At 42.3% G+C, this 20714-nt stretch overlaps 1 protein-coding gene and 1 long non-coding RNA gene across 6 annotated transcripts in view; one reads left to right on the forward strand and one right to left on the reverse strand.

Annotated features, from left to right (window-relative positions):
• The window catches only part of CHST8 (carbohydrate sulfotransferase 8), a 182999-nt gene that overhangs the window by 142113 nt on the left and 20172 nt on the right, over nt 1–20714 (reverse strand). For 2 of the 5 annotated variants that reach the window (XM_053952653.1, XM_053952649.1), the window contains exon 2: nt 2617–2683. The exons of 2 other annotated variants lie outside the window; for them this stretch is intronic. The gene's annotated coding sequence lies outside the window, so the exon portion shown is untranslated. Of the gene's footprint in view, nt 1–2616; nt 2684–19598; nt 19710–20714 lie in introns of those variants that run through there. One more of the 5 variants, XM_053952650.1, reaches the window with a different exon arrangement.
• LOC128793464 (uncharacterized) overlaps nt 19760–20714 on the forward strand; it is a 40403-nt gene continuing 39448 nt past the window's right edge. Inside the window, exon 1 of the long non-coding RNA XR_008432814.1 lies at nt 19760–19913. This is a non-coding gene — a long non-coding RNA (uncharacterized LOC128793464). The remainder of the gene's footprint in view (nt 19914–20714) is intronic.

Raw genomic sequence — 20714 nt, forward strand, 5'->3', positions numbered from 1 at the left:
ACCAGCATCTGTCCTTGTATGCTACTAAGAAGTAAAAAAGTGAAGGAATGGGAACCAGGGAGGAAAACTATCACCAGGGCCACATGTCTTTATTAATTAAAGTGAATACTTCTGCCACAGAGCTGTGTAAATCCTGCATTTTTCAGTAACACAAGGAAAGGTGCATTAGAGCACAGGCAGTGGAACTGGTTCCCAAAGTGTAACTGGATTTTTCAGTAGCAAATTATTAAACACAAGGGCTCAGCTGGAGGTCAGCAACAGGCTGCAGGGGTAGCAATCACTTTGCTTTCCCCATATTTTTACTGCAAATGTGGCCTGCTCTAAAGGAAAGTTTTTGAAGCTGGTCTTTGTTTACGAAGGGGATTTTAAATACAGAAGGACTGTGTAACATCAGTTTGCAGGAATGATGAGTTGTGGAGAGGTGATGATTCAAAGTAGTTATGTCAGGAAAAGTCTTTTAAAAACTTGTTCTTAATGTGCCTGGAATATTTGGTGTTGTGGCAACTTATATGCTTTGTGTGGTTTCCTTAACAAGCTTTTAATTTTCTGTAGTGTACTGGCATTCTAAATTTCTAAAATGCATCAAAGAAGAACATGAGGTGTGAAAGATGAAGTCAGTCTGTAACTCTGACTGATAAGGTTATTAACATTATTTAGAGGCAACTATATTTATTCAGTGTGTAAAGCAGCCAGAGCTCCAGGCCAGGAACACTGAAGGATGCTTGTATATTAAATGAATGCAGAGCAGTATGTCCTCTCTATGCATAAGCAAATTCAGCTTTATTCTCTGTTCAAATTATGGTAGACAGCAATTGTGTAATTTTTTTTTCACCCTAAGCTTTTCTCATACCTTTAAAAGTAAAACTAAAATAAAACATTGCTAAGTTTTTCAGCACTAGCAAAGCCAGGTTGTTATAAGTCCTTGTGCAGGTCCATCTGTGCTTTTTGTGAATCTAGTATGGATGGACATTTGCATTTACTGCATATATTTACCTTTAAATGCCAAATGCTCTAAAGCACCAGGGGAGTCAGGTTAGCCTTCAAAGTAACTGTGTTCCAGTTCCAACCACTGCTGTTATGAGCAATAGGAACACAGCCCACCCTCTCTCTGGTTCACTGCACTATTTGTTTCGCTGCATAGGCAAGGGTTTGGATGAATGGGCACTTCCAACCAAATTCAATGGCAAGACCAGAACAACACCAAACTCACGCCATCATTTGGTAAATCTGTCCAGTCAGAGCTTTCTAAGAATTGTATTTGGTTTCCTAACATACAGGATTTCCTTTCTGTCACCTGTTTATGCTCCCTGCATGCCCATGGGGAGGAGGAAGCTACAACAGGCACAAGGCAGGTGCCTTGCCCGAGGTTTTTCAGGAGGGCCACGATGCTGCAGAGAGCTGGAGGAGCTCCCAGTCTGGCAGCCCTGGGTGCTGCCCCTCCCTGTGGGGATGCCCCCAGCTGGAGGGACACAGAGCTGGTGAGAAATGCAGGATCATCACCTGAGAGAGAGTAGCTGAAAAACATCCAGCCCCAAATAACAAGGGGTTTATATTTGCTTAGTGTTGAATTCTAAGGTCTTTTTTAAAATGAATTATACCCTTGAGCAAGTATTGGTTTCTAAAACAATTATTATTATTATTACCTTAAAATGTGAAACCCTTTTCCCTTGATTTGATTTGTTGGAATGTTTTTGTTTGAAGTAGAGGCAGCATCAAGAAAGAAGATCCCTAGCCAGGTTTTAATTAGTGCAAGAAATGCTACAATAGCAGTTTTTAGCAGTTAGAGTGTTTACATTATTCCACATCTTATAGAATAACTGTGTCCAGGAATACAAAACTTTTTAGGTTAGACATTACAGCCTCTTCAAGACACCTCAAGATATAACAGTAACAAAGCTAGGTGAAAGCATATATTTGAAAGAATAAAAGGCCACATGTAATTGCACAACTAAAGAAAAAGCTGCTGCTTGTTGCCTGTAGCCATTGCATGTTTCTGCAAGCACAGGAGTCTGAGAAAGAAAAAGAGAGATCCTCTTTCAACAAAATGACTACCTCTCAACAACACACAAACATCAGAGATCTTTAAATTATGGGTCCAAGCTTCCCCCCTCCCTGTTCTCCTGTAATTATTTTTCCAATCAGTTGACTTTAATTAACATGTCCTCTGTGAGCAAAGCTGGTGAATGGCAGTGGCTGGTTTATAGATGCTGAGCATGTGCTTCCCAAGCCCTCCCAGGCTGGTCCTTGAGTTCCAGGAGCAGAGGAACTCTGAAAGCAGTTAGCACTGACTGATAAATGTGAACAAAGTATCCTCATTAAGGAAACATTTGAAAATACCCTTTACACTCCAATCACATCATTTTAAAGATGGATGAGGGAAAAAGCCTACAAAAAACCCAAGTGCAGCTTGACCTAACAGTTTCATCAGGCAGTACTTCCTCAGGCATGTGATGGATGCTTTATGGGGGAGCTCTGGATTGACCCACCCAGCATCCCAGCACCTGGGGGGCAGAATTTGGATGAATCTATACCCTTCACCTTGCAATTTGCAGTCACGTATTTTAACTGTGCTCCTCACAATGGACAAAAACGTATTTTTATAATTCTTAGCATTACCCCAAGTGCAAGCAGATAAGGTTGCAAGCAGCTTCCAATCTGAACTCCATTTTGAGCTGCCCTGAACCTATTAAACAGATGGAAAAAGATTCATTAGAATGTGCAATAATGAATTGAAACATCTAACTTCTAATTTATTCTTCCTTATTACATTCCTATGATGGATAAGACTCCTAGGTACCAATATCTGTTTTCCTAAGCTTTCCCATTACCATGGTATGTGACTGCCGTGCACTTGAATGCAGCACAAGTAGGAGTGTGCATGGATAGTAATTAGCACTCAGCACTTTCCAGTTCAAAGACATTTATCAATCACCACAGTACCCCTATGAATTGTGAGCTGAGGCAGTATCAGCATCGGGTAGGAGAATGGGTGTTGGATCATTAATGCAAGACTGGGAAGGAAAAAGATGTACAGTTTTAGGTTAAAAAAAATTCCTAATATGTTTGTGGAAAATACTTGAATATTATAGCAAAATTTCCTGGCAGCAAATCTTTTATTCAGAAACACAGAAGCAGAACTAATTTCTCCCTGCTCCCAAGCAGTATGGAAAGACCCTGCAAAGATTTATTTAAATCTTCTGACAAAAGTGGCTCTGAAAGTAGTGCTAAGTAGGTCTGTTTTTGGCAATCTCTGCCTGGAGGCCTAATGACCAAACACTTTCACTGTGAGCAGTTTGGTGTTACAATTCTGGATCAGTCCAAGGAAGAAAACACCTCTGTGGTTTGATCCCTAGAGGGGGGGTCAGGCAGGCTGCACTCGGGGTGGTGTCTGATAGCTCATGGCTATTTGTTCATCCATGAGTGGTGCAGACATGATATTCTCTCCCTTGTCTGCTGCTAACAGGTCAGGGTGAAGAACAGTATTGATGAGATACAATCTAAGGGCACGGTGTAATCCTTAGGTAGAAACTCAGGAGCCAGCCTTTGGCCCATCTAGAAATGGATCTTTCCCTAACCACACTGATGCATCAAAGGAAAGTAAAATAAAACCTTGCAGAGCAAAGTGGCAGGATAAGCTGTCCCTTTTTCCCCAGGAAAAGGCTTGTTATCTTCAGCTGAGGTCAGTATGAGTGTAGCACATCTAAGACCGTCTTAGAAAAACATGGTATGCAGCTTTCACAACACTGCCAACAGTTGCTTACTAAGAACTTGGCCCTTTGCAGAGAGCAGGGGGGACAGAGGGTCCAAGGCTGCTACAGCCACTCCCTTCTCTCTCTGGCTGCTCACCTGCAGCCACCCTGCAGGCCTCAAGCTGCCTGGCCCTCTTTGTAATTGGTGCTGCTGTGCTGTCACTCCACTGCAGAGCTGCAGCCCAGCTAAATCAGCCTGAAGATGAAAGGCACTGTGCCAAGATGAGAGCAAACGAGGTTTTTTTCCTCTGTGGAAGCAGGGGAAGGGAAGCTTCAAGGTGTGCCAGAGACTGTCAAAATGCAGGGCACCTTTATACTTTCTCTTCCTGAGGCTTCACTGCAAGGTGCCAAGGCAGCTGCCAGTGAATCAAGGAACACAGACTAATGCCAGCGTCAGCATTGTATATTGTTGCCATATACATCAGCAAGTCAACAAAACACCCAAATTCTTTGCAAATTGCTAAACTACTTATTGCTAAATTGGACAATCACAAACCACCTGTGAATGAATGTAAATGCCTAGTTCACACATACCCAGCAAACTTCATTTCTCATGCTGTGTGAAGTTTAGCTGCTCTTCCTGCAGCTGGGAGGCAGCAGGCTGGTGCCTCAGAGCAGAGCTGTTTACTCAAAAGAGGCAGCAGGATGAAGGTGTCTTTTGGAATCAGGGATTCAGGAATCAGCACCTTGTGTGCTGGTGGATGACCAGTGCTGAGCAGCAGAGATCAGCTTGGGTGCTCCTGTGGCTCTGGTTGTGCCATTCCTGGGAGGCAAACTGAGGCATCCCTCTGGCGCTGTGGAACTCTGCGGAGGTGCCACTGCCAGGTTCTGTGTACAGAGAAACGTGGCAGTGCACGGGCACAGCCTCAGCAGTGTCTTACCCTTGATGGCCTGTCCCCAGCCAAAGCACCCACTGGTGGGATTGCCAGTTCAGAGAGAGAGACTTTTTAATGCAGAAATGGTTTTCTATGTCAATATTTGCCTGACAGCAATAAAACCTACATGTTGAATTTCAGCACTCCTGTAGTTGATCTGGAGAAGTTTAACTGGGAGATGTTGGCAGCTGAGAGATGTGAGGGGTTTTTTCTTCTGTTGAGTTTTGTTTTGGGTGTCCTGAAAAGGCATCATAATGAAGGACTTCCTTTCTGTATTATTAAGATAATTTTACTTGTGTAATATAGTTAGAGACTGGGATTGTGATACTGGGCAAATAGCTGAAATAAGAAAAAGGAAATATTACTACAAGAATATTGGAAAACATTTACTATTATTATTATTATTGAAGTGATCTCTTCTAGATCCATTAACTGCTTCTAGGAGCTACTTCTCACTCTGCAGCTGAGCCAAGCATGTGTTTCCTTGCTTCAAAGCACTTACAGAGACAAAAGGCCTTCAAAGACAGGGCACTGAGTTTTCCCATCACTCAAGTGTCCAGTCTGTTTTACCTCTGACTCCTAGAACAGGCTTATTGTAACATTTATAGAAGCAAAGATTGGATTTGTAAACATTATTCATATTCACCAGCAAATTGAACTTTTTATAGGAGTTTTACAAAAGCAGAGATGGAGATACTAAAAGTCATCTGTCAGCATTTCTTGGAAATAGGAAATGCAAATGACTTCTAAGTATTATGCCCCAAATCCTCTAGCTTTTTTAGCAAAGAAAGTAGGAAACTACTGATCCTGTGGCTGCTTCCATTCATTAAATGTTCATCTTTGGGAGCTATATTTTCTATCACTATATTCAGGCTCATGTATCAATAGAACAAAAACTTTGATTTTTCCTGAGATTTGGGAAGGAAAAATTTGTTTCTAGGTGACATTTCAAATCAAAACATTTTGTCTGGCTTATATCAACTTCATATATAATCATGTGTGTAATAATATAATAATTCATGTAATAATATAATCATTTGTGTAATAATAGAAATGGCACATTTTGGAGAAAGGCGAAATATTAACTTTAAAGTTGAAACTGTTCAAAATATCCTGCTCCTTAAACATCCCCAAAACCCTCTCCTGCAAAGATCTGGATTCAAATTTTCCCTTCTTGTGGGGAAAAGAATTAAACCTACTTTGATGAAATCAACAGAGTTTCTCCAGCTCTGAAATCCTTTTAAATCAGGAATGAAATACTTGAGTGGAGAGGGGTGCCTCAGCCTGCTGTCCTCGGGACCATGATGAAGCCTCGCCCAGGTGGCTCCAGTGGGTATCTCCTGAGCACTGCCAGATGCACAGACCAGTTCAGCAGCTGGAATTCAGGCAGGGAATGCACACCTGCCTCGTGTGACTTTGTGCAGCGCTACTTTACACTCTCCATTTTCCCAAGAGGAAAATCCTGCAGAGGCAGGAACCGGCACTCGGGTGAATTGGACCTACTGAGCTTGGGACCAGCCTGAGGAGCTGACACCTCTTCCCCTGCTGCCTAAGCAGCCTCTCCTGCATCCCAGTGATCCTAGATGCACACGCTGAGCTGACCACCTCTGCGGCCTGCCACCAGTGCACACCAGCAGTGTGGCAGCAAATTAGGCAGAACTTATTGCCTATTAACAGCTCTATTCTCCAGTCACTGGTGTCATTACACGTCTTGGCTTTCAGCATCTCTTCCAATTATGCAAAATGGGGAATTCTGGACAGAATAAGATTCCTGAAAATTACAGGAGCCTCTTTTGCTCACCTATACATCAATCCATTTACCCAAAAGAGTGTGGAAAGGAGGGTAAGAGGCTTTCTCTTACTCTGGTGGAAATTTATTTTGTCAGGTATTAGTGGGTCCAGTTCTACTCTCCCAGTGTTGTCCTTTGGACCCACACAGTGCTAGAAGGGATATTAAAGCCATATAAGGTGCCAAAGCCTGAATTTCAGCATAATTGCAGAAAGCTGTGGTATTGTTTTATGTGGCTGAAGTAAAGAGTGGAAATGTATGACCCCTTTTTCCCATTCCAAAAGCCCTGGCAAATCTGCTAAAGCTGCTCCTCTCACTTCCATCACACATTGCAATAGGAAGCACTTCTGGTTTCCACTTTCATCTACAATTTAAGACCAAAAGGGACAGCACTCAGTAAACAACCAAAATAATCCTTTCAAAGTCAAGAAGATTTCTTTCCTATCTTTCTGGGTGCAAATTGTAGCAGGCATGTTACTAATCTCCTCAGTACTGCAGCAGGGCCTCAGCAAGTCAACACACACCTCTCCAAAATCCTCGAGGGCTTATAATTCTATTCCTAAACTAAAACATAATCTCAAAAGCAGTTTCCCCTTGAAATGAAAGAAGTTTTTTACTGTGTTTTAAATTACCATCTCACAGGAACTGCACAGTGACAGGGTAAACAGTGAGTGTCAATAATGAACTTGTTCAGCTTTTTTCCACACTGGAGGGGAAGGCACACAATTTGCACAGCAGCCCAACCTTTCCAGGCACTGCCTGGCAGCAGGATTTATAGGCATGGTATCCACATCCAATATTACATATAGAAATATGCTGTGTGGAGAACGCTGAACTCTTGTAAAATACAGCAGAAATGTTCTGGTTATTTAGCTGCCCACTTGGTTCTCACTACAGCCCAGTTTGAAATGCTTCCCTTCTCTCCACTTGCCTCAATCTCTCTTCTATATCAAGTAACTCTCAGATCCTCAAAGGATTTTTTAGATTATTGCATTGTCATATAAGAGTTATATATATGATATGATACTCTTCTTCAGTTGTCTTGCTTCGTTTATCTATTCCATAGGTTTCCTGGGTATTGCAAATGAAAATGCCTCCTTTCAGAATAAGCTGGATTTCCAGGGGTACCAAACAAGTGATTACCCCAGACAGCCTTCCTCCTTTATGTCAGTATGAAGCAAATGTAAATTTGAATTTTTCCTTTATAAATTACTTTTTCTTTGCAGTTTTAGGTGTGTTATGATAAGGAGGAAAAGATGACAAAGATTTTATGATATATATGTATATATATGTGTATGTGTGTATAAAAAGTTAGTATGTTCCTTTCCACTGGGAAAGTTTTATTCCCATGCTACACCTCTTGATATCACGAGATTTTAAATAGTTTTTATAGCAATAATTTTGAGTGGTTTTATGTATATGTATGTGTGGGGCCCTCTTCTTCAACATTATGGCTTAACTGGGCCATATATAATACAGTTCATGTAATACAGTGCAGAGGTTTATGATTCCTCTATGGTATTTCCTTTTTCTAAAAGGACAAAAGTATCTGAAGTGGAGAATCTGTGTTTGGGAGTCATAAGCAAGCAAAAAAAAAAAAAAAAAAAAAAAAAAAAAAAAAAAAAAAAAGGGAAAACTGAAATGGTCCCTGTAACATAGAAATTGGAAACCTTTGTCACCAGTGAGGGTAGTTTTGATTGTGGAAACAAATACACCAAAATTTCTGCAATAGCAGAAGGAAAACAAGCTCCAGACTCACACTGTGTGGGTTCATGGTGATGTTCTGGTGATGTTCTTCTACAAGAAAAACAAAATAGAGCTGAGATATTTTCTCTTGTTCTTGATTTGGCCAGTTAAAACAAAGCAGTCAGTTGAGAAGACATATTCTACAACTGGATATACCTGGAAAACTGGCTTTTTTTGTCTTTAAAATGCCTTTTATATTTTGATCCAAAATGAGAATGTTGTCCTAGAGTAAAGCAAACTGAAACAAATATTTGAATTTTATTTTGAAGTGCCATTTCTAAAGAACAGGAAATAGACTTTTTCATTTTTATTCAGTCATTGTGTTACTGCAGCATATGAAGGGAAGCTGCACTGAGTGCTGAAGGGCTAGCTGGGTGTGCAGAGACACAGCTGTGACATGCCACCATCTACATGGGCTGGCCCACACTGAGCCCCCTGCTCATATGCCTTGTGGGACCAAGGGAAGATCTGCAAACTGAGAGATCTCCCAGGTGTGTATGAGGGAAGAGAAGGTTCTGGAAACTTTTCCATCAGTTTAAGGAGTGAAATGGTTCTGTGTGATGGTGAGTGAGGGCTGGTGCATGTGGAAGCTGGTAGGGCTGCAGAGAGGCAGGGCTGTACCACTTGGGGTAGAGAGTGCCAGCTGCACAGCGGTGTGAGGGAATGATTACTGCACTTACACTGGAGCACTGCTTACACAGGGCAGTGAACATTTGCTCCACCCTCACACCCCTTCATTTCCAAAAGTTTTGCCTTTTGTCAAAGTGGGCTTTGGGGAAGGGATGGAGTCCCACCTGCAACTTCAGCACAGCCGTGCTTTGAACAACAGGAGGGCACAGCTGCTGACAGAGCCACGGAGGGATGGACACAGCTGTGCTCAGAAACGGGGCTGATTCCTTAGGAGGTGGCTGCACCAAGGGAAAGCCTGGGTGGGTGAGACAGGAGCTGCAAGGTTGTCCAAAGGTCCCGTTTATGCAGGGGAGCAGACACCAGTATGATGGCCACTGTACAAGCAACACGGACTCCTACATGTCAAACACTTCCAGTTTGTCCTTTTCTGCAAGCTACTCTGCACCAGAATTTCACACACTCCACACTTAGAGCAGCCAGAGGAAACATATGGATATCAGTGCAATGAGTCAGCCTTTTAAACAGAATGCAGTTTTTGATATTGAGCTGTAATGACAATCTTGAATAGGCATGAAATCTCTTAAAAATCAGTTCTGTAATGCTGGTACAGTGAGAGAATATTATTATTTGATTTGCTGTTATTCAGTTACTTTTAAGCACATTTTGTGTAATTTGTAATAAGAACAGATAAGGTAAGTAGCTGCTAGGCATACCCGTGTGCTGTGATCATTTAATGATCAGAGATCATTAAATGTCACCAGCAAACTTCCTGTTGTTCCACTGCCGCTCTGTAGGAATGGACATACTCTATTGACTCCACACACTTGACATCAGACTGGGTTTGTAACTCCATCCCTTCTCAGCTTCTGCATTCAGTGAGGAGAAGGTAGACATGGCCTAAAAACTTCAGTCCTTTCCTCCCTCTTTTTGCTGTAGTGTGAACAGGCAGAATGGCGCCTGCTCCAGGAAATGGAACGACTGTCAAGGTATTTGTGACACAGAGTACTCCTCCTGGGGAGGGAAAACAGGCATTCTGGCATGGCTCTGCCCAGCACCACTGCGCTGGCTGTACTGCTGAGACACCAGCATGTTGGGGAGTTGGGCCCAGACACTGAAGCAGGAAATCTAATACAAAGCAGGGATCTTTTCCTGTTTGGTGTGGGCAGCCCTGTGCCACACAGGGTTATTCACCCCTTCCCTGTGCCTGTGGGCTGGCACTGATCAAGTTCTGGTTGAGGGCTCAGACAACATCAATTGCAATTGCAAACTGCAAACTCAAATTATCTGCATTTGGTACAGAAATCGAGGCATTCACACTCAAAAGAACTTGGAAGGAATTAGATGGAGGAAGGTCCCTTCCAACCCATTCTATGGCTGAAGATCAAAGTAATTATTATTAGTTTACTGTAATCACTCACATTTAATGGTTCTATGAAAGGTACCAATAGTATGGGGGTTTGACTGCAGACAGTGTTTTGTGCCTAATCCTTCTGTGCAATTTCCACTGAGAGCCGTCCCACATAAATATTTTTATTAAGCTATCCAAATTTAAAATCAAGACCTTAAAAATAAAATAGTTACTGACCTTTCAGCTCATTTATAATTTAAATCTGTTCTAATGTTGGTCACATAAATAATAGATAGCTGTTTTCACAGATCAATGCCTTCTCTTGCTTTATAAGAAACATTTTGAAGTAAAATTACTGTGCCTTTAAGTTTAGTAGGAAAATTTGATGTGTTAGCAACTATGGGCTGATCTCTGTACATTTTTCAACTGTAAATTTCACTTTAAAATACAAACAATTATTAATATTGATTTGGAGTAAAATAATATTGAATTTCAATATATTTTTGGCTCTTTTATGAATTACCCTGCACAGTCAGTGTGATTATGATGAAAGAGTATTTGCACGCTCAATTTCTTTTCAGCAAGAAACCTTGAAGAGTGCTAGTTGTGTTCAGGCTGATAATGATAAACACATGCATTCAAGGAAAATCACACTACCTTAAAAATCTCAACTGAAGCATAATAAATTACTATTTCATCCTATATATGCAGTTCTTATATCAAGCTAGCTGAACTTTCATTATTAACAAATACTGAGCATTTAGTTAGAATGCAGCTCACTGCCTGAGCTCTGTTTTGGTTGTGCATCACATGCAATTACAAAATGATGTCAATCCATCACTGCAATTTCCTGCGACTAAGCAAAGAGATGAATATATTCATGTCCTAGGATGCTGTAAAACACCAATAGATTTAAGTGCCATTAAACCCATGTTTCTATGCTGTGGTTGGAATAAACATTTCATAGCTCGGGTGATAGAGGGATTTGAGCTTTTCTTCTGATCTCAGCTCTAATTTCAAGGCCAGTTTGTTAATTGCTTACTCAGGTACCCCAGCACCTCTGCAGAGGCCTCACCTCTGGGACAGCCCTTCCCCACGGCCATGGCTGTGGCCAGCAGGGTCACTCAGCCACCGTGTCCTTGTCACACCCACAGGAGTGGTGGCAGGGGGGCGTCTCTGAAAGCCTGCGATGCGTGGGCAGAATCATCTCAAAAACAGAAACTCTCTTCCCCAGGGAAAGCAGGTGTATTGAACTAGGACAAAATGTCAAAGTGACATTTTTATAGAAATAGATTTTCAGAAAAATTTAATTTCTTGGGCCCTGAAGTAGTGTTTTCATTGTGTGTGGTTGCTATACCTTGGAGAGCTGTGCAGCAAGCCTGGGAACTGGCAAAGGTTCACCAGGAATGTGGAGGGCTCTGATCCTCCCCAGTTTGTCCTGCTCCTCTCCCTGTGCAGCTGGCACATGCCAGGAGGACAGAGAGCTGGGGACTGTTCACCTCCAGCAGCCTGCCTGGGAAGCAGCTGTTGAACTCACTTTTTGCTCAAAGTGGAACTGGGGAGCATGTAGTAGGCAGCAGCTGGGCCAGCCTTTGTTTTGATTCTTCCAGGGAAAAATATATTTTTAAAAAATTTCTTTTTCCACATAGAAAACACTGGTTCTGCGAAAAGGGCATTTTCTTGCTGAAAAACCTTCTGCTGGAGAATTCCCCAACCAGCTCTTTTTCTGGAACTTACTCCCACAGACTGAAAATAACCCAAACTTGGTACCTTTCCAGTCATGTTACAAAAGCTAATGTTTTGCTAGAGTCCCTGGAGACGACAGAGTTCTGCTACTTATATTAAGAAAGGGGTAGTAGCAGCTAGCAAGTGCCTGCATGAATGGTTTGAATGCTGCTGGCCCTTAATTCAATCACAGGTAATGAAAGATTAATAATAAGGCACTTAACCTTAAATAGTGTTGTAATTACTTTGATTATGGAATAAAAACCAGAAAGCATTTATGACATTTACTATTTTTAAACCTCATTATTTTGGAGAGTGTCATTCAAAAATTTTGAACACTTGAAATTAGTAAAACATAAAAATGAAATGCCACTGATTTTTCTTTACCTGACTCAGGTGCTCTCTAGTGTGATTTCTCCCTTCTATGGGTAGAGCAGTAGGTAGGTGACAGAAAGTACCCTTGAGTTCCTTCATTTGAGAGGTAATCTTGTTTCACCATTTTATGCTCAGATGCTCACAAAAGTGTAGTCACCTCTCTGTTGTTTTATATTGTGTTTATATAGTTTTGTGGTTTTGATTAGAGCACGTAAATTTTCTTGGCCAAAATGGCTTTTTAACAAAATGGTACCTTTTTCAGAATGTATTGTTAGGTCATAATTTTGTGATGTAAGGGATGCTTTCCTTGACAAAGATAAATTCTGTGTCCTATATTACCAAAAATAATATTGTGAATATTACTATAATTTACATACATACATATATACATCTTGCATTGTAAATCCATTGATACAAAACACTCTTAAGAACACCAAAATGTGTTGATACAAAACCCTCTTAAGGGCTCCAGCCTCCAGGAAAAAACTTGGAGCTGTATCATGTTGCCACACTAACTGCACACCATAAAACCTCTCAGCAGAGAGAAGTCTGGTTTTTAAGAAGGAAGAGTATCCTTCCTTAAATTTCCCTTAGTTTGATCCAGATCCTGCCCAGCCACTCCACACCTTTTAGCTAGACTAAGTTAAGATACACACCAGATTTTGTGTCTTCTAGTCTCAGCAAGAACGGCCGACAGAGCCAATTCCGCACAGCCTGACACTGTTTGGTTTGAAGGGGAGCGAGCGTGTCGGCGCTCGGGGGTGGCTCTGCTCACACAGAGGGAGGGGCTGCTGACAACAACACAGCTGAGCTTTACTGGGGTGTATTTCCCAGGGAAGTCCTCTCACTGGCCTGGTTTTGCTCAAGTTCACTGAAAGCAACTTCTGTCTCCTTAGTAACTTCCTTTTCAGACCGATGCCTCTACTCATCCTGGCAAGATGAAAACATCCAGAGCCTGAAACCTCTACCTTTTCTGTTCTGCTGCCTCATCAGATGACACTTCATCGTTGTGTGACTCTGACAGAGGAAAAACAGCATAGGATTTGAGGAAAATACACTTTTTAAAGTCAAGTCAGGCTGCACATTATTTCTACCCCACTTGCAATTAGCAGTGTGTAGGCTGATCACTAGCACTAAGCTGTGGCTAGAACGAAAACTTCACTGTGCTGCTCTGGGTGCCACATCTTGCTGTAAAAGTTTAAATTAACAAACTGCAGAAGCCAGCAGAGGAACTCCTGTGGTTCCAGATAGCAATGTTGCAGCTCTGCAGCCCTCTTCAGGGCTAACAGTGACTAGAGTTTATGTACATGCACCACACGGAAAATGACAGCTTTGCCCAAATACTGTCTTGCTGTGTGTGCCTAAGAGTGGCTGGACCAGTGTCAGATCCCCAAAATACTCAGCTGGAACAGGGATGTTAAGTGCACTATTTTAGATTTTATTCTGGCTTTTCCCAGTTTCCAGTCCCTTACTTTTTCTTCCAAATTGTTTATTGATTCAAATTTTATTGATTGTTCCTACAGGTGAATTTTGCACCCTTTTAAAGTAGCATCATGACTGTATTATTGCTAAATGTTGACTGCAAAACAAGCAGGACCTGACACCTCTTCACTTAGTTCTGGTTTAAACACACTTCCAGTACACATTACGTGGCAAGAATACTTTAGAGCCTCTTCCCCACATAACTGAACTGTAACTACAAAATCATAATTGTGTGTAAAATATTGGAGATCAGTAAAATGAAGTGAGTCGAGAGCACTGAGACTAACTAAGCAAACTGTGCATCTTATGGCTAACGGTTGTGATGCATTTGTGTTTCAAGGACCTGCTCAAACATAAAAAGAGCTATTTTGGTTTGAACCATTAGTGCTACCTTGTCACCTCCATTTATCTTTTATCCATCTTGCCTCATCCTTTTTTTTCTATTCTGTATATTGAGCAACTGTTCAGGTGTTTAATGTCAAAGCCATTAAAGGGATAACCCAGGGGACATAGGAGACAATGCAAACAGCAAGTGTAGGTAGTGAGCAGCAGCTGTGTGGTGGAGGAATTCTCAAGCTGAGTGTGTACATGGGCTATTTCTAAACTGTTCTAAAAATTATCTAAAAAAAGCAGCCTTATTACCATAGACTTATTTATCTGTAGAGCTATTCAGGCCCTCAAACGAAAAATTAGGAGTCTATTGTTCAGGAAAATAAACAACTCCCCAAACTGAAGACCCATCTGATGTGTTGAAACAGTTGAGCCATGTCAGCAGCATCACCTGACCCTCCCTTCTGCAGCTCTTCCCAATTTAGCAGGAAGAAAACATGAGGTTGGGCAAACTGATCCTTACTGCTAAAGGCGGCTTGTATTACACACTGCTCACCACTGACTGAACCAGTCAGTCCTAATGATCAACACTGTCTCTTCCCCTCACACTTAAAACAACTGCCGAACCCAAACAACCTTATCAGAGAATACACAAGCTTGCAAATGAGATGCTGAAGCATAGGATAGCACAGAGTGCAACTAGAGCATGGTCCTCTCTGAACTGGCTCCTTGTTGAGTGGCTGAGGTGCCTGGGAATAACTGGAGGCTGCACCTCGCAGAATGAGAAGAAAAGGACTAGCAACTGTTTTCTTGTGCCTTTGTGCCTCTTGTGCCTGTGGATTTGCTGCCCTTCCAAATGTTATGACTAGTGCATAAAGCATTGCTCCTCTCCAGACACTCAACTTTTCGCTAGCTCAAGACTTAAAAAAAAGCCATGAATCTGTCTGTTGCTGTAGGTCTCCAGGCGTGTAACCTTTACTGTATATGCCATGCTGGCATTCGCTGTCTCGCCTGCGCTGTTTATCAGCCTCGCTTACTTGCTGGGAGTACTGAGTCTTGCAATCTCTGAGAACCTTCTGTATTTACTCTTTGCCGTCCTCCCTCATAACTACAAAATTAAATGGGAAAAAGATCTCTTGGAGAAACAGTCCAAAAGAGCCTAGGCAATATTTTGTGCTGAATTTCTCTCCTTGGACCTTTATGTATCATTGGTGTATCTTGCAAGACACCTCTGGGGTTTTGAAACTAATTTTCCATCATCATTAGAGAGAAACCTATCCTCAGCTTCTTTTCATTAATGTCTAACACAAGACTGAGAAGAACTTCTGAATGTGTACACTCTTTTTAACTTGGTGATGCCATATGCAAATAATTAAACAAGGCACAGAAGCAATGGTTAAAAATACTACAAAACTTCCTCATTAAACCAAGCAATTATCTGCCAGAAGAGAGACATCTGAACCCTCTCACTCCACACATGTGATAAAATCTCCACATCTTGCAGCTGTTTAATTTTTCCCCAAGAGGAGAAAAAAAATCACATTTAATTACCATCAAGGGTGAGGACAACACGGTGGGTGCAAAGATGGTGACATTCAGTTTGTATCCGTCAGTGAGGTGGCTGTGACTGCACGTGCTCTTGTCTGGATATTGCATGCAAAAGCACAGATCTATGAAAATTCAGTGGGAACATTAATTGAGTTCCAGCTACTGTGCAAAAGAAATGATTCCTGAAACTCTAGGGCTACGATTTGCTGTTTGGTGGTGATTCAACTCAAGAAGTTAATACTTGGAGCCATCTCATTCTGTGTGCTGCATGGCATTGGCATAGTGTCTTTGAGCTGTCTTCTCACTATACCTTGGGTAGTGAAGTGAGCTGAGGAAACAGATTCAGCTAAGGAACAGTGCACCAAACCAGAATGGCACCGAAAGAAAGTCATATTCATAGGAGATACAGACAATTCCAAAGCACTAAACCAGATTAAATGCCTCCATGTCCTGTTCTTACAGCAGAGTTTATCTATTTAATCACCTGCACCGTTCCTGTCACTGTAATAGCTGGGATTTTCACAATCTGTAGCTGTGAAAACAACGCTGTTCCTGCCTTTTACAGAGGTAAAGCTGTGGCAGAGGAAACTGAAGAACGTGCCTACAGAAGTGGGAAATTTGTGGACAAAAAGAGGATGAGTTTGGACCTTCCACACTTCAGGTTAGTTTTCCAGCTACTGAATCATCCTCCTTTTCCTTAGGTACTGGAGAATAGTGAAAAAAGTAGAATGTTTATTTTTGTATAAGAAAATTTGAATATGCAAATCGGAAAATGGGAATAGATTTTTTTTTTAAACTTACAACCAGAAGGTGTTTAAATCTGCCAAGAACTTCAGTCAAGCAACTGTTTTGTGCTAGCTGGGATATAGGTTAGTGGTTTCAGCAAATACACAGATAATTAACTGAAACTCCTTTTGTTCTAGCTGACAACATAAAAGCAATGAGAGAATGGAAAAAAAATCACGGGGGAGTTCTGTGGCATTTTGCAAGGTTTCCAGTGCAATATACATAGAATTACACTGATGAGCTTTTCCAGTGCTAATGAGGGGATGTCAGACTGACAACACCAAAATCTGATGGTTTTGCTGAAAAGAACAATATGAGAAGGAGCAGCAACAATTCCCTTTTCCAGAAACCAGTGAACAGTTGTGAAGGGAAGGCCACAGACACTGAGTCCCTCTTCCCCTCTCAGCAGTGCCATGGCCTGCAGCACTGGGACCCTGAGGTGGCCAAGGCAGCTGCTTCTCAGGGGTTACCAAGGCTGTGACACAGAAAAGCAGCTTGTCTGTAGGGAAGGGAATCTAAGCTGGATAACTGCAATATATAGCACTGTACTATCATTACATATTATCTGCAATATATGACACATAATAATTATATATTTCATGCAATATATAGCAAGAATATCACTGACATCCCTGTGGAATGTCCCTGCAGGTATAAATGTGTAGTGGGAGGGAGGGTCTCTGGTCACTGAGGACTATGAGGTGAAGGGTCTTACCAAATTGAATTGCTCTCTTCCTTCCTCCCTCCAACAGTTGTAATGGATTACTAAAACACAGTATTAATTTATTGCAATAGTGAAACTTGTGATCAGCAAGATGTGAATTAATGAGGAATCTCCCAGAAAGTAAGAAGTATCTTAACCTAGCTTCTCCTGAGATCATATTGAATCATATTAGGTTATTAGTAAAATTATCATTGTCCTTATTGTAATGACAAAGTCAAAAGACATTGCTTTAACAAGAAGTTTTATAACAGAAGTTTTATAACAGAAGAAGCAGTGGCTGGTCTGTGAGGCACCCAGCAACCCTTTTAGGTGAGATCCTGAGAGGTGTTTTATGTTTAGGAAGGTTAGCACTGCAGGGTAGACATGGTGCTGAAACTCCTGGAGAGGGCTGGGAGGTGGATGTAAGGTGTGTTTAACAGGCAGCAGCAAAAATACAAAACCACCTCTGGCAAAGGAACTTGCTGAGTTATCTTGCTGCAGCCTTGTTTGCCAAAGAAGTTGTCTGTAAACCCTGCCATCATTAAAATTCTTCACGGTGATAACAGCACTTTCCCCAGAACACTTTGTTGAAGCTTGCAAATGGAATTATCTGCTATGACTGCTCTTTTGAGCAGTGTAAATCTTCAACAACAATCCTAAATAAACCTGTGATATACAGTGCATGGACCACCTATTTTTATAAATATCTCTGCAGAGGAATGCTAGAGATAGAAAGAATAAATTACAAGCAAGAGAATGGCAATTTAAAACATGCTCTAACCCCATTTGCTCCTTGGCACTGCTCTACATTAACTTAGCTCCAGCTCCTGGAAAGGCAAAAGTCACAGATTTTATTTACATAACTCATAGTTTCTAAATAAGAAACAATAAAGAAGTGAAGCTTTGCAGGAAAAAGCCACATAAAGTATAAACAAGAAATACTACTTTAGCCTCTGTGGCCAGAAAGATACCAGTGTTGGGAGTAATATGCCATTTTAAGAGAGATAGAAACATTATGATCCAACTGCAGTACAAATGCCAGGCTCCCTGCTGGGGAAATCATATCTCTTTGCAGGTGAGGGACACCAAATGACTCTCTGGTGCCTTGTTAAGAGCCCAGTGCTCGGCACCTCACCATGCACAGGACAGCTGCCTTTCTGCTTTGGGCTGTGACTGCTGCTCAGAGATCTGAAATTACTTTCCTGAATTTGGGTGTAATCCTAGGCATGAAGTACTTAATCTAATCCTAAACCACTACTGCATGTAAATGTCCAGAGCTGAACTCAGTGCCTGGAAAACAGAAAATGTTTAGCAATGGCCCTTTAAGCACACTCTGTCTTTACAGCCTGGCCTCAGCTCAGTGAAATCTGGGCTGTTTAGAAAGGACCAGAAAGTTTTGCCATGTCCCATTGCTGTAACTCAGAAGACTCTGCTTCATCTTGCAGCATGTACAGGAACTGAAAATTAGTGTTTCTCTTCCATTTCACCCCAGCCAGCTCTTATTCTAACCCTGCTCATTCTGGTGAGTTCTAGGATGAACCAATTTGGGCAGGCAAAAAAGGACCTATAAAGCTGGCCTGGGATAATGATGATCTGGGTGTCTTCTTACAGAGCAGGTGACAAAAATAATAGATCTTATCCAGAAGGAAAAGTTGCATTATGCTGTCTAAAGGAGATTCATAACTATAACTCAGCAGAGAGGCTGTGATGCTGCTGCACTGAGTTAGCCAGTATAACTTGCTGTGCTCTGCTATTGTACCTGCAAATAGGTGCAGAGCAGGTATGATCAATCCAGTCATGTGCCACAGAGCTCGTATCGTTCTCTACCTGTCTGGGAGATGACTTTTGTCACCCTGGTTATATAACTCTTATGCAGTTACTGTGCCTGCTAGATGCGCTGCTGGCAAGGAAAACACACATATCTTTAGGCACTGGCCATGCTGAAGGATGATTGGGATGAAATATAGAATTCTTTTTCAGGATCTCCTTCTACTCGCAGCAAATAAGCAGTACCTACGGATGTTTTAATTTTTCACACTATACTGCTGTCCTGTGAGGCCCAGGCTTTGTAACTACTGCCAACTCAAATGTCAGTTGGTATTTATTACACCAGAACCTGAGCAAGGAATTCCTAAAGACTTAAGGAAAGCATATTTAGTTTCTCATGCTCAGGAGAAATTTTGGAATAATTCCAAGTGAGGCAAGAAGACAGAATAAAAAAATCTTAACTTTCAATGAGCTGTATCTGCACATACACATTTCCTGTGCTAGAAGGACATTCGAAGCAGATGGGATGCGACCAACCCCAAATTTCCAGAGATGTAGCAGAGCTCTGACTCTCTTTTGCAATTCAGGGCTATGGCAATAATACTTGCATTGTATGCTCAGTTAAATCGCCCTTACCAGAGGCCTGCTCCAATGGGCACCAGCGAAATGCCACCTGAGAGAGAGCAGGTGAAACGCATTCAGGTCCACGGCTTCCCTACTAGCAGCTGCTAGGCATTGCTCTTACCGAGAGCATTCAGAGTGCTCGCAAGGGGCGGGGAGAGCTGATCCCTTGTCTTCGCTGCAGCCCGTTCCGAGCTGCCCTCAGCCCGCTGCCGGGGCCTCGGGCAGGGCCGGCGGCAGCGGCCGCGCCGGGCGGGGCGCGGCGGGGGCGGCTGAGGGCCCGGGCCGGGCCCGGGGAGGCACGCAGCGCTGCGGCCCGGGGGGTCTGCCGCAGGAATCCCGCAGGAATCCCGTGCGGAACGGGCAGCTGCACACCGTGGTGACAGCAAAAAGCACGGAGGGGGAAGGCTGAGATTGCAAAAAGGAAAGTGAACCCCAGGTAGGGGAATAGCGCCCGGACAGTAAAGCTAGTGAGGGAACAAAGACTAGAGGAGTGCCCAAAGTAGAAGAGACTCCAGTGGTATGAAGACAAGGGGAGAGAAAGCTGTGGATATTGTATCCTGACTATGTCGGATATTGTATCCTGACTATGTCCCGCCCAGATAAATCCCATTCTAGGTCCTTTTTTCTCTCTCCGGTGTGTAGAGAGTGATGGGGCAGCCTCCGCTCCCCGCGGAGCAGCGCTGAGGGCTCTGCGCTGCCAGGCCATGGCCCGACGCCGCCTCCAGCGCTGGGCCTTCCTGCGCTGAGGATGGAGCCAGTCATGCTCCTGGAAACATTCTGGAGCCTTGCACTGAAATGTGCAGCACTGCATAACTCTCTGCTAGAAGGACATACCCAAGCAGGAGTCAATAACACAGCCCCAACACAACTGCCTCTTCTGCGGGAGGTTCTTGAATCCTTCCCGGTGTTTATAAAGTGTGTGTAACTTAATGAATGCATTCATTACTAATAATGGCACAAACATCTGAAAAACTTTAAATTAAATACTTGAAAGAGTACTAAGCCTACTACCAGAATGAAGTCTAAGGGTTCTCAGCAGCAAAGTGCAGTAGAAAATTGTGGCTGAAAGGAACAGATGTTTAAAATGAATGCTTTCAGTGTGCTGAACTAAAATATAATTTAAACACATACAGAAGACATATAGACTGGCTTTCAGTAACACAACCCCCTGAAACACCTATACAAATAACCTTGTTTTGGATCAGCAAGGCTTATTCTATTTATTAAATCAATAAGT

The sequence above is a fragment of the Vidua chalybeata genome, chromosome 11, assembly GCF_026979565.1.
Source record: "Vidua chalybeata isolate OUT-0048 chromosome 11, bVidCha1 merged haplotype, whole genome shotgun sequence".
NCBI classification, from domain to species: Eukaryota; Metazoa; Chordata; class Aves; order Passeriformes; family Viduidae; genus Vidua; species Vidua chalybeata.